The following is a 14,291-nucleotide window of genomic DNA, read 5'->3' as shown; positions in this document are numbered from 1 at the left end:
AATGCCTCTTTATATACATCCAACAAAAAATAATTATCTAAAAAATAAACAAAATACCTCTTTATATGCATCCAAAGAAATTAATTATATATAAAAAAATACATGAAAAGACTAAAAAATAAAATAAAATAAATAACTGAAAATTTCAAAATCTCTTTAAATGATTTTCTCATTGTGTTGAGAGGTGCTCTACAGCTTAATATAGGGAAAGATGTATAAGCATTAATGTTTGTAAAATTTAACATTTAACATAAACATTTAACATTTATATGTCGACTCTATCAAAAAATTAAAACATATAACATATATAATGCTATATAAATATTATGTGTCTATCATATCATTATAATGAGTGTTTTGATCATCAAAATTTCTGAGAAAAATCAAAGGGTAAAAGAAGTGAAGAAAAATAAGAGGATTTAAGAAGCAAAATATAATGGAAGTTTCAAATTAATCTGTTTCTTGGCTTCTCCTTTAGAAGAGCAAAGAAACAACCACAACCATATGGATATCACCATCATTATTACTCTCATGTATCTGCCAAATAGGAGGAAGGGCACTTGAATCCCACTATTTATGAACTCTGCATAAACTTGCAATTTTTTTAACCTTAGTTGAGTTATTTTGTTTCGTTCAAGCTTGGAATTCCACTTTCACTCTAGATAAATTTTTTTCTACCACCTTTCATTTTATTTAATGTCTTCTACAAATTAATAATATATTTGAAACTTACATTTTTTTTAAACCTACTTGAGTTTTTTCATTCTATTCAAGCTTCTAATTCCACTTCACTCCATAATTTTTTTTATTATTATCTTTCATTTTATTTAATGTCTTGTGCAAATTAATAATATATATTTTTTTTGTTCAAATGTGGTACTCACAAAACATGGAGGGTCAATATTTTATATCTCACTACTTCTAGAATTTTCGGTGATTTTTGAAAAACTTTCAACTTGTAAATTTACAACATTAAGTACCAAGTCATAGAGGAAACTAATAGTATATTTAAAGTACATGAAAAGTTACTGAATTTACTAACATTATTTTAATAAATGCTAATAATATATGTGGATAGGTATTGTTTTTTAATGTGATCTATTATTTATTTTATCATAATGTTATTTGTTATTTGATCATTTATATGGTAATTTTATAATTGTATTATGCAAATGTGAAAAAGGTAAATATAGATTTAGAAATGCAAGGTATTAATACTTGAACCTCCATCTATTAATATAAAAAATAAAAACATATAACATATATAATGTACATTTAAGACGTTAATTTTAATTATGTTGCTATTAAGAAGTAAGATTAGAGTTAAGATATAATTTTTAATTACTCTGTAATTATTAATTTTTTTAAGAAGGGGTTGGTTTTAATTCTTTTTGTAAACTTTGTTGTGTTAAAAGGTGTTTTATAATTTAGTTTAGAGATATATTTATGTTAATAATTAGATTTAAAATTAAACCAACCTAGATCTATGTTAACCTCAGATCTATCAAGCAACTAGAGGGATCAAATCTCTAGAAGTGAAAATCTTTCCTAAAGTTTTTCTTTCAAAAAATAGGTTAAGATTTGCAACAAATTAGATGTTTATGTTTGCAAACATCCTTTTTGCATCTCAAGAGATTTAATCCCTCTTGACACTTGATAAATCTAGAGTTAAGATATATCTAGGTTAATTTATTTATGTCAATTTAACTTTCCAAACTAATTTGGAATCTAATTTAAATTGTAATTGTTGTTATTAATAAAACTAATATATATAGTCAACCATACTTGCATAAATACATTTTTTCTCATTTCTTTATTTTATTTTAACTTCTAGCTTTCCAAAAGAGTTTGGAATTTGATTTAATAGGTGCTATTAATAAAACAATCATATAAAACCAATCATAAAACAAGGAGGGTTATTGAGCAGCAAGTCCCTGCCTTGGGTGAAAAACATATAAGGAAAGCATATATTCAGCTTAAACTGGCTAAGTTTCTTTATGACACTCTGACATTGTGTGTTCGGGTGATAAATGCAGTGTTTTAGGTTCATAATAAACAAAATCCTTCGGCAGAAGGGGAAGTACTACTTGCAATATTCCAATCTGGCGGGAAGTACTACTTGCAATATTCCAATCTAGCCAAGAGTTAGAGGTCTTTGCATCTTGGATGCAATCTTTTTTGAGATGTCTTGAAGAATCAAAATAGTTGTTGCATCTTCCCATAGACTGATAAATTCTTTGATGTTTTTTGTTCCGTATTTCAAAGGAAAGAAGAAATGAAGTTTTTAATTCCATGTTTCAGAGGAAAGAAGAAATGAAAGAAATGTTCTTTACAATCATTCAACACTCCATCAAAAATAAATGTTCTTTACAATCATTCAAAACTCCATCAAACTTTGTTTCTTGTCGTAACCTAGTTAGTCCCGTCAAGTGCTCCATATTTTTCAATGATTTGAAAACCTGATACATCTGAAGCCATAGCTCTCAATCAAATTTTTCAACCTGTGGAAAACCTCTCTGTCCAGTCAAGAGTTCAATATTTTTCAGATAACAAGAATTTTGAATATTTATTTGTGGTTGATGCAGATCTCCCAAGCTAGAGGGAAAACATAGATGCCTAACAAGCATGGAGTTACATTGTAGATCTCCCAAGCTATAGTGTAAACATATATGCTTAACAAGCATGGAGTTACATTTGAAGAGTCACATTGGAGTGAAAAAATAGATGCTTAATTTGGATTATAACTTTCTAAGTCCTTAAACAGATTCATGAATAGAATGTAAAATGGCAGCTTATATGTGAGTTCATGTTATCACTAGAAGTCATTGAGCCAAGAATAGAAAAACGGTTGTCTCTGAGCTCAGTAGGTTCCTCGAGTTAGTAGCTGCTTGACCGAGGAGAGGTACACCTGTACCCCTAAGACATCAATTTTGATCTTAGATCTTGCTTCTTGCTACTGGAAAGACATAACAATTGCTCAGACCGGACCCATAGAATGGATACCATATGGAGAACTACTAGGATTGGGTTAGACCAGCGATGCGTAATTAGGTAGTAATAGTTGTTGAAACTGAAACTAGGCCAGCTTCTAGATAAACCAAAGCTACTTGCTTTATTGCTTATGTTTATGTCGGGTCATCAGCTCGGGCAACAAGGTCAACCATGTCAACTGTTGGATCAATAGGTGGTGAAGCACTCTTTAACTGAATACAGATATGCTTATACCACATATTACACAGATCATGTCTAAGCTGTTTAGCCAACCAATAGAAATCCATAGCATGGAATGCCTTAATATCTCTAGACTTAAGAACCCTTTATCTTGCATCCAACCTTGGAACTCTGCCATAATTTTTTGAGTTGAGATATGTTGATGTCCTTGTATAAGTTAACCAAAGAACCAACTATAGCTTGAGTATAAGGTGGGGTACATTACGGATAATGTTAACTATCCATTCATGCAACCCTATCAACCTTTGTACCTAAGATCATGGAGAGGCATTGTAGAAAGAAAATATGCAACCTATTTGAGTATGAGCATCACATATCTTTCTTGGCTCAAGGGCTTTGTCACCAGTCATAATAACAATAGTGAAAACATGATGCAGAAGTTAATTTGAGTGTTGGAAAGAAAGCTTGGAGATGCTTGAGATGCATATAGACCAATAGGTGCACAAAAAATAAGGGATGGCTCTTAAGACTTGCAAAAACAGAGCATAGGGCCCAAGGCCACACCTCAAAAACACATAGAACAAGCATAGATCCAGAGTAGAAAATACAACTAAAATAAATTGCATACAAATAGAAAATGACTCCAACAACCAATCGAGTAGTAGACTGAAGAGCCTAATGATATAAGGGGCCAAAGAATAAATTCAATAGCAAGTCTAACTAGAGAAAAAGGACACATAAATCATACCTGAGACTAACATAGGATTAGAGCATAACACTAGACTACAACCATACAGTCAATGTGTACCATACCAATATTGGTTGTGCACGAAAAGTGTGATAAAGGTTGGGGTTTAATCAGAAAAATGCATAAGAACGCCCTAGTGACTTGCCAAACACTAATGATAATGGTAAAAAGGTCATTTTTCTCAAATTTTTTGGGAATTTTAGATTTAAAACATGGAATACAAGGAAAATTATGACAAGCAACAAATTGAGTCCAAGTACAAATTTGATTTATATTTTTACATTTTTTGTTGGGATTTGTTTAGTAAAGAAAATACATCATATACTTGATTACTAAACCGAAAAAATGTAGTCACAGCACCCCCGGGCCCCCAGTAACCAAGACCAATTTGGGTTCGTTGGTTACATCTTTTCGATAATTTCCAATCTAAGCTGAGATTTATGTAGCCAACGCTGGTATAAAAGTTTATATTTCCTCCAAATGGAATGGATTAGTTGCCTCATAAAAGGTTACTTTCCCAAGTTCTCTAGACTTCAAAGAAGAGTGGGACTTATAGATACCCAGAAACCTTATATGTTTGCTTCATTACCCTGAATGGTCAACCTTTTTTTTCCCAGGAGTGTGCCTGTCAATCTGATCATGCCCCACATTCTCCTGCTTGCCTGTCGAATATTCCATTTGTGGCAAAAATATCTGTTTCCAATGACAATGGATAAGAAAGAGTGTATTGTACTTAGCAGTAATCCATGTGTATAACACCTGTTGAAAAAGACTTCTACTTATGGATCCATAAGTTAGATTTATTATTTCCAAATCTGTAAACAAAAAGCAAGATGCCATATAATTTGTTATTGTTGTTAGTCAAGAGAATCAGTAATATCTTCCTAAATTGTTGTCAGAAACATTATAATAAACCTTGTGAGATAGAAACATTATATTTTTTGTTGTGATTTCCTGTAGTAATTTTTTATGCACAAAAATAATATTAGCATAAATGAAAATTGTTGAAAATAGAGAACTTAGAATTGGAAAACTAAAAATTGTTGGAAACAAAGAGCTTATGGTTTGGAAACTTTCCATTCATCTTCATTGTCTTGTTGACAATGTCAAGTGTGGATAAGCTGGAAAAGTCACTGCCCACAGTGATGCCCAATGTTGTCACTAAAGGTAGAGTACTGATGATGAAGCTTTGTTTATGCCTACAATTTTATAACTACATCCCTTTTCCTGCCTTAAAAAGGCTTGCAACAACAATGGTGACATGTTTCACCATCGTCCAATAGCTTTGCAAGACCAAAGTCTGATGCATGTGCTTCTAGCCTTTCATCAATGAATATATTGCTCAGCTTTAGACCGTTGTGGACAATTCTAGGTGTCGCAATCATGCAAATAAGCCAGGCCTTGACATGCTCCAAGTTCTATCACCAATCAATGCACACAATTTAAAGGTGAAGCAGGTCATTTGTAGTCATGGAGAAATTCATCTAAGCTTCCGATTATGTGAATATAGATTGTCAAAATCAAGAAGAGTTAGATTATGTGTATACATAGAAGGCACATCAGAGAGTATTATAAAACAAGAATAGATTTACGAGGAGATATAAAAAGTTTAGAAATATCTAAAAGAAATAAAGAAGATCGAAAATGTAAATTGGTTCAAGAAGAAATGTTGAAGCCAACATTTGGGAGCTGATAATTCTTGTTCTTAGAGGAAAAATAATCAGTGGAAAACAACCTTTACTGTATTCAAATATTTAATGAAGCCTTGGGTTCAAAACTCTAGGCAAGTAAAACAAAGTGTTATCAGGTAAATTAAGATACCCTTCCAGAATGGTTTGCCATCCAGTGCTGGTCCTTGATCCAACAGGACAAATCTTTCAATTTATGGGTATTTCGTTCGCCTTCCAGCCCTCGTCAAAGGCTTTGTGGGATGTTGTGCTTCGACAAATATCCAAGAAAGTGGATAAATGGATCTCTTGACCCCTGTCTTTGGCGACAGGATTCCAAATTTGGTCTAAGGTCCTAACTACTACCCATGTGTATTACTCTTCATGTTGGGATCCCTCTTGTGCTTCCTATCTTCAGATGGACAAGCTCTTGCAGGACTTTCTCTGGGCCGACCTAGAGAAGCTCTTGTAGGACTTTATCTGGGCCGACCTGCAGGGGAAGAAGGGATTTCATCATATTAATTGGGATCTTTGATGCAGTCCTTAGGAGTGGACATGGCTGGAGGTGATTGGATTATCCCACGAAGCCCAGGCCCTCTATGCATAGTGGGGTATTATAAATACATGATTACCTAAACCAAGGTTGATGTGACATACCTCTTTTGGTTGAGATCCTTGGTTTTAGTAATGATTTGCATGATGGAGGTGGTAGTTGAGCCTGGCGGGTCTTCTTCACATGTTGGAAGTGTAATTTGAGTTTCATGTAGGAAACCCTTAGGCCTCAAGCTATAGCGGTCCTCTTATGTAGCTTCCTGTAGAGTGCAATTGTTGTAGCAGTTTCTCCTGTAGCTTCTTGTAGTACCTGTGTTTGCACACTTCTGTAGTAAGCTCGATTCCTTCCCTCTCCTCCTCAAAATTTTTTTTAGCAAAGGCCCGTTGTGTTGTACCAGCGAGATACATTACTACAGCTTAGTCCAGGGGCTTTGCTATACGCAAGAAAAGAGCCTACCTAAGCGGGAATTCACATATTTGTATGGGCTAACAACTGCCAATAAATGAAATTCAAAATTCAGCAAGACATGCCTAGACACGTCCCATGTATGCAAAGATATATTTAAATTAAAAATATTTTTTTTAATAAAATAAAAAAGTAAATATGAAGGTTAAATGGTTAAATAAATAAAAAAAATTGAACTGCCCAGTTGCCAAGTGTGGCTTGCATGTAGCCAAGTGCCCCCTCTGGATCTTTTGCTGGAAGATCAGACCCTTCATCTAACTCTCAGTTTCTTGACCAAGCAACCAAAGGTGATGGGAACTTCTCTGAAATCAGTCATCCAGCATATCAATAGAGTCTTCTTATAGGGTAATTTATTGCCACAAACGAGTCATATGGAAATCTCATTAAAAATGTATCCCCACTGAGTGGACGAGATTACAGAGCCCAGAGGCTGAAGATACATTTAAGCAGTTAAAGCACAAGTTTTGCTCAACCCCAGTTCTGCAGATTCCCAATTTCCAGGAGCCCTTTGCAATTGAATGTGATGCATTTCAATATGCCATTCGAGCCATGCTCAAACAAGGAGCCCACCCTATGGCTTACTATTCGTAGAGTTTAACAATAACCAAACTCAATTAGAGCACTGCGGTGAGACTAATCTAATCTCAGTTGGGTAATGAATGAACCTGATTAGATAGGATAATGGGTTCATCAATAGCTTATTCTCTCAGGCAAAACCCAACTATCAAAGCTATACACCCTTACGTCGGTTGACTAATAAATCGATCCATAGAGTAATGAAAGAATAAGTCTGTGAGGAATTACATGACAGATAGTTTATAAAAGAATGATCTATTATATGTACCTTGTACCTTTTTATTTGAGCCATTCTACTTATGATCAATGAAAAAAGAAACTCTGAGCTACCTACCTACTGGAACTGACAGTGTGGGAGTGGACCAAGTTGAAGGAAGAAGGTCGCCTTCAGCCTAACGACCCTCTACCTTTGGCTAGCAATAGCAGGTGGTGAATTTTCTTCCTGCTTTGATGCTGATGGGTACGCTGCAACTTCAACTGAGACTGCTTCAAGGTTCAAAAGGTTCAAAACTGAAGCTCCTTCTTTTGCATATGAAAGCTCTGGGAGTAGGCAAAGGAAAGCTGGAAAGGTCTGGGACTAGGCGAAGGAAAGCTGGAATAGAATAGGATGTTGGATTTCGAATAGGCTTTCTAAGGCTTCTAAATGGAAGGTATGTTGGCCAAATAACTCTTCTTCCTCTAGGGACTATAGAGTGCTCTGGGACCTGCGTCTTACCATTAGAAAGTGCACGTTTGTAAGCGCTGGTCATTTTTTATTAGTCCTATGCTGGTAGCTATGCTTCCCTTGTTGGTTGTAATACACTTTCTATCGCTTTGTTACCTTTTCCTCTATGCTTTATCGAATAAGTCAAGTGAGATTGCTTGAAGTGAGCGATCTTTAGTGTACCCTTACCGCAGAGAAGCCATATCAGAGGGAAGTCCCCTACCACAGAGAAGTTCTTACTGCAAAGAAGTCCTTACCAACACATAGCAGTGAAAAAAAAACACAGTTATGAGGATCCTTGGTTTTCCTCCACTGAGCACCCGGAAAAACACAACACAACTATGATCTTCTTTTATTCTCTCCAACTTCAGTTCCTTTATGATATTCTTTTGTTCTCTGATCTTCCTCTATTCTCTCCAGCTTCAGTTCCCTTCCCTTCCGTTCAACTTCGGTTCCATAGGCACCACAACAACATGCAGTAATGCCACAATAGACACAACAGCAACAGGTGGCAACTTCAGAGACTAAGCAACAACATGTGACAACTTCAGAGACTAATAAAAGAGAAAGCCCATCAGTCACAACAGGAAGGATGTACTGATTCTAGTATAGACAATATCAATTCAGGAAGGATGTATCGATTCCAGTATAGACAATATCGATTTCAGTATAGAGAATATCGATTTCCACATAGACAATACCCAGGAGCTAGCAATTTATACGGGTAGATTGATGTTAGCATTAGTCGACGGGTACAAAAAATGAAAACAAATGAATAACACAAAGACAAGATAATATATGATTTCCACTTTTTTACCTCGGGAAGAGGCCAAATAATATGGTAAATCACTATGTACCTAAAAACTTTGATTATACTCGATCCACTATCACTAGCAAACAACTCAACTAATATTAACTTCATCTTTTTCTATTACTATAATCCCATACCGAAAATACAAGGATTAATAATAATATAAATATAAATGATGAAATAATCAAATTTTTATTGAGTTTATCTCATTTTACCTTTCCAAGACAGTTTGGAGTTTGATTTAACTTGTAATAAGTGTTAAGAAATAAAATTATTATATAAAAATATATTAATATTATAATTACAAACAACCAGATAAAAATTAATTTAACATGATTGTATGCGGATAAAGCAAAGTACAAATAATTATTTCCAGCACCAAAGTTAGACGACGTTATGAAATTCAATTTATTTGTGTGAATTTAACTATATTAAAGTATCGTTATCTACCACCATTTACATGGTACTCATTAATTTGGTAAAACCAATTCAATGACTTTCAACCATAGGACATATACCCTACTATGACTGTATATAGATGTGAACATATAAAAATATATTACGTTTTTCAATGTCACGAAAGTAGCTTTCATTGATGTAATGGAGTGCAATGTGTTCATTGATGTAATGGAGACTAATATGTCAATAGAGATGGTTGACAAGATCATCTCTAACCATGCTACCTCCGAAACAATTATTTTAGTATTATAAAATTATAATTTTAGAATTACAATTGAGTTACACATTAAATTGATATATGGGATCTTTTATTTTTGATAAAGGACTTTCGTTAGGCAAGGCTTTTATTTTTAAGATATATGGGAGTGTATATAGTCGGATTTGAATATATGTGATATTTTTTAGAAGAAATATATATTTTTAATTATTAGACTCATTGACTTTAAATAAGGTATCTGTTTTGATTACAAAATAGTAACATGCTCATGGGCATATGACACATATATTGGATGAATATATTTATCCTTGGGGTGTAGTTACACATTAAGTATATGTTAGCTCAACATTTTGACATTGTTAGAATTTTAGATCTAAGACTTTTGTGATCCATATTGATAAAGGGAATGCTTTTCGGATTAATCACATCATTGAATTTTGGTTGATGTTTTGAACCAACTAATATGGTTCATCCTTATAAACCAATCTTCCCAACTATTTAAATAGCAGAGATGCATCCAAACCCGGAATTAGTCGTTATGAGTTAGTCATTGAGAGAAGGTTGCTATGCATTAAGAATTATTAAGGACAAAATATTCATTTATTTAATAATTTATTATTTATTTTCCTTTTAATGGAATAAAATAATATTTATTTATTAATTTATGATTTATTTTCAATGTCAATGAGATAATAAAATTAATTGAAAAGTATTAAAAAATGATAGAATGGAGGATAAATATATGTTATAATAAGAATAATCAATGTTGATTAGAACAATAAAACTAAAATATAATTAAAATGAACTATTAACGAAAAAGGAAAGAATAGAGAAACTAAAATGAAAATGAAAATAAATAGTAATTTATTATTTTTTTTCATTTTAATCGAATAGAATAATATTTATTTATTAATCTATGATTTATTTTCAATATGAAAGAGATAATGTAGTAAAACTAATTGAAAAAAGATTTTAAAAAAGTTAGAAAAGATGATAGATATATGTTATGAAATTAGTTAAATATAAAAAAAAAGGAATTATTAGGGAGATTAACAAAAAGGTGAAAGACAATAATAGAGAAAGAATAAAAAGATAGGAACAAGAAAATAAAGATAAGACATCAAGAGGAATCCAAGGAAATAAAGAGGAGAGGGCAGGAATCCAACTCCCGCTTAATTTCCAGCCATCATCCCAGTTGAGATTGATTGCATGCTTCTCAATCTCAATGGCTTCTCTTAGCATTCTATGATGGAAATGGTTAACCCTAGATATGACATGGGAATCATCTATGCATATATGGTGTTTAGATTTCACCACATGTTTAGCTAAAACTGATGAACAAAAGCGATTATGTCTAATGTCTATTGCATGTTCTTGGATTCTTTGATTAATGGAGTGACCAGTTTCACCAATGTAAGGGATCCCACATGAGCAAGGAATTGATTAGACCCCTTTCATGTCCTTAGGGTTGACAGGGTCCTTAACAAATCGAAGAGAATTTCTAATGGTATGAAAGGGCTTGACAGTAGCAACAAATTTATTCTCCTTAAGAATATGACCAATCTTATCCGTGGTTCCCTGGATAAAGGGATGAAATACCTTAGAAATTTGATCATCACGAGTTTGTTTAACTCGAGATTCTTTATTGACTCTTTGAAAAGCCAATATGCCTTGTTGTCTGCAATAGCAATTATTTTCAAAAACATTCAGCATATGAAATTTTTCTTCTTCTAAGTGATTCTCATCAGAAATCCTAAGAGCACGAGTGGCAAGAGTGTTAAGAACTCCTAATTTTTGTGTCAGAAAATGATGAGAAGCAGCATGAAGATATTTTTCCGTGTGAGTTTTTTTGTGAAAAACTTGGTGAGACACAGAACCATCTTCCATCCTGGAAAGGAGAATATCCAAGAAAGGAAGGCATCCATTCTCTTCAACTTCCATCGTGAACTTGATGGATTCAGATTTGGAATTTAGATGGATGAGAAACAGATCTAGTTTCTCATGACCATGGGGCCAAACGACATAAGTGTCATCCACAAACCTCTTCCATTTCTTGGGGCGGAATGGAGTAGAGGCCAAAGCTTTGGTCTCAAAATCTTCCATGAATAAGTTCGCAACTATGGGGGAGAGAGGAGAACCCATCGCAACCCCATAGGTTTTTTCAAAGAACTCACCTTGGAAGCTAAAAAAAGTGGAGGTAAGGCAAAGACCAACCAATTTGGTCGTGTCACCATTGGTTATCTAATTAATGACATCGATGGCCTCGTGAATGGGGATTTTGGTAAACAGGGAAACAACATCAAATTATGGATGTCCAATTATCAATCTTTATGAATTTCCTCTATAGTAATCATTGATTATTGTATCAACAACAAGGTCTTTTGAAAAAAATTAACTATGTTGTATTTTTTGGTCATCAATAAAGTTGAAAACTCTACATAAAATGCACTACCCTTCACCCCATTCAACTCAAATGTTTCTTCTCTATCTCATAGCAATGAGGCCATGTACCTCCATCAAGCACACTTGGGTAATTGAAAAATCCATAGCATTTCCCAAGATCAACACCATTCAACCAAGTCATATGAAGGAGAGGAATAAGGCAATAGGTTCAATTAGTTCATTAACACAAAAATATTAGAAGGATAGAAGAGGGATGAAATATATTTCTTCGGGTAGAAGATGATGTTAATCAAATGATTTATGGTGTACATGAGTAACTATATAAAAACTAACCATTTTGGTTACATGATGTGGATGGATGGAAAATACTAAATGAAATTAGGTAGTTACACTTTTAGAGAATTTTTTTAGCAAAGTAAAATTGGAAAAAAAATGAAGATGATTATTAATGTGGTTTTTTAATAATTTTTAATAAGTATGCATTTCCAATTATTGCCCATTTATTCAAATCCTTATGATGTTTACACTTTTATGTCTATTTTTCACTTTGTAGATTTTTAAACTATTATAAATTTATGAATTTTTTTGGTTCTGAATTCACTTGTAATATTCATTGTGAGTCCTAAACCCTTTTAGATGAGATTTTCTATTTATTGATAAACTTTGAGTTATACAACTAATTCACCACCTTACTTGTTTAATCATGACAATCATATTATAGATTGAATTTTAGTAAGTTTCTTCCCAAGCACCAAATACATAGTTCCTCCATGATCCTATTTAATATCAATTTAAATTTTAATATATTTTTATTGTAATTAGGTTGAGTCTAGGTTGGGCCAACCTATCTATTGGATGGAAGAACGATTTACCCATGGTGGGATGTTATCACTATTATTGTGCAAAACTTGATTGAGCTTGCCCCTTGGGAGAGTTTAATTCCCCCAAAGTTACTTCCATCCACAACCCCTCCCCATGAGGTTTGAACCTAAGATCACGTGGGGACTAAAGCTCACTCAAAACAATTGGTCTACACTTCATGGGTACTATTTTTTATACTTTAATTTAGCTAAATTAGATTTTAGTTATGCTTAGAAAGATGCAATATTAGGAATAGAGATGAACAAACAATAAACAAAAGACTTGTATTTAAATTTATTGCATTTAAAAAAATTAGAAGTAGTATAAGTCCATTTAATTAGAAATATCAATTACTAAATTCAATGGGCTTTGAGTAGATGGTAATCAGGTGTATCATTAAGACAGTCATTAAGGCAATCTTTGATGTTAAGGTCACTAGTTCAAAACTCATAGATAGTTCCACCTACCTAACCTATAATAATAATAATTTTTACTTATTAAATATATTTCTTTCAAGATTAAGTAAGTGGGACCACCTATAAGAATTTGAACTAGTGATATATCACACAGAGTTCCTTAAAAATACACTCATTCACCATAAATCCAAAGTCTCATAAACAAAAAATATTTAAAATATTAATATTCATAATAATTAATATAAACCAATATAATTTAAAATATTACATTACTAAGAACCATTTAAAATAAATGAAAAAACATTTGTATTCCCACTTGTTACATATCAAAAATTATTTTCAAAAATAGTCCAGACTCACAATTAATCAAAAATAAATCAACAGCACTATAAAATTATTACAATGTAAAGTAGTCGAGGGGAAATGTATAATGTGTTTTCAACCTATTTAATAAATTAAAATGAAATGAAAATTGAATTTGTCAAAACCTGGATTTACTTAGAGTTCCTGAGTTTCTGAGTTTGTCTAGGTAACATGGAAGTGGGCCTATAATAGATTCCCTCCATTGTGCTATGTCATTAGCTCTTATGTGATAGATTGATTTAATATTCACTAGAAATTCATGGCACATGGCATATGGAAAATATAAAATATTTTATATTTTATTTAGTAAAATTGATAAGAGATTTAATAAATGAAGATGGACTACATTTTTTAGCTAAATATGGTGATGAAATTTCAAATTTTTTCTCTTTTATTGAATTGAAGCCCTCAAAGTTCATATAAGAGTTGTGAATTCTGATTCAAAGTAAAAAGACAATTTGTGCAGAATTATGTTGTTATCTTAATGATAATTTTTGTAAAACATTTTAGTGGCATATAATCTATCAATTTTCAATTAAATGATATTCTTTGTCCTTGCAATTTTTCACACATCTTAAGAGGTATGTATATATTTGTGTAGCATAACTTAGTCTAAAATGTGTATATATATATATATATATATATATATATATATATATACATATAGATATATCTTCGCGTTAGAATTTTTTAAATGTTTAAATAAATTGAAAAACGAAGATTACCCTTTTGAAGAGGACTCATAAACGAAGATAGTGGTATTTTTTGAGTTTTTTTCATTGTGTATATTTTGTGTTATTTATTTTTTATTCAACCCATTTGAAACTGTCTAAATAAATTTCAAGCATTATGTTTAAAAGAAAATAGGTGAAAAATAT

Source organism: Pinus tabuliformis, chromosome 5_2 (genome assembly GCF_031772625.1).
Source record: "Pinus tabuliformis cultivar Carrire ecotype Pingquan chromosome 5_2, CPIR1, whole genome shotgun sequence".
NCBI lineage: Eukaryota > Viridiplantae > Streptophyta > Pinopsida > Pinales > Pinaceae > Pinus > Pinus tabuliformis.
The sequence above is the reverse complement of the archived record's forward strand: the minus strand, read 5'-3'. Positions refer to the sequence as shown.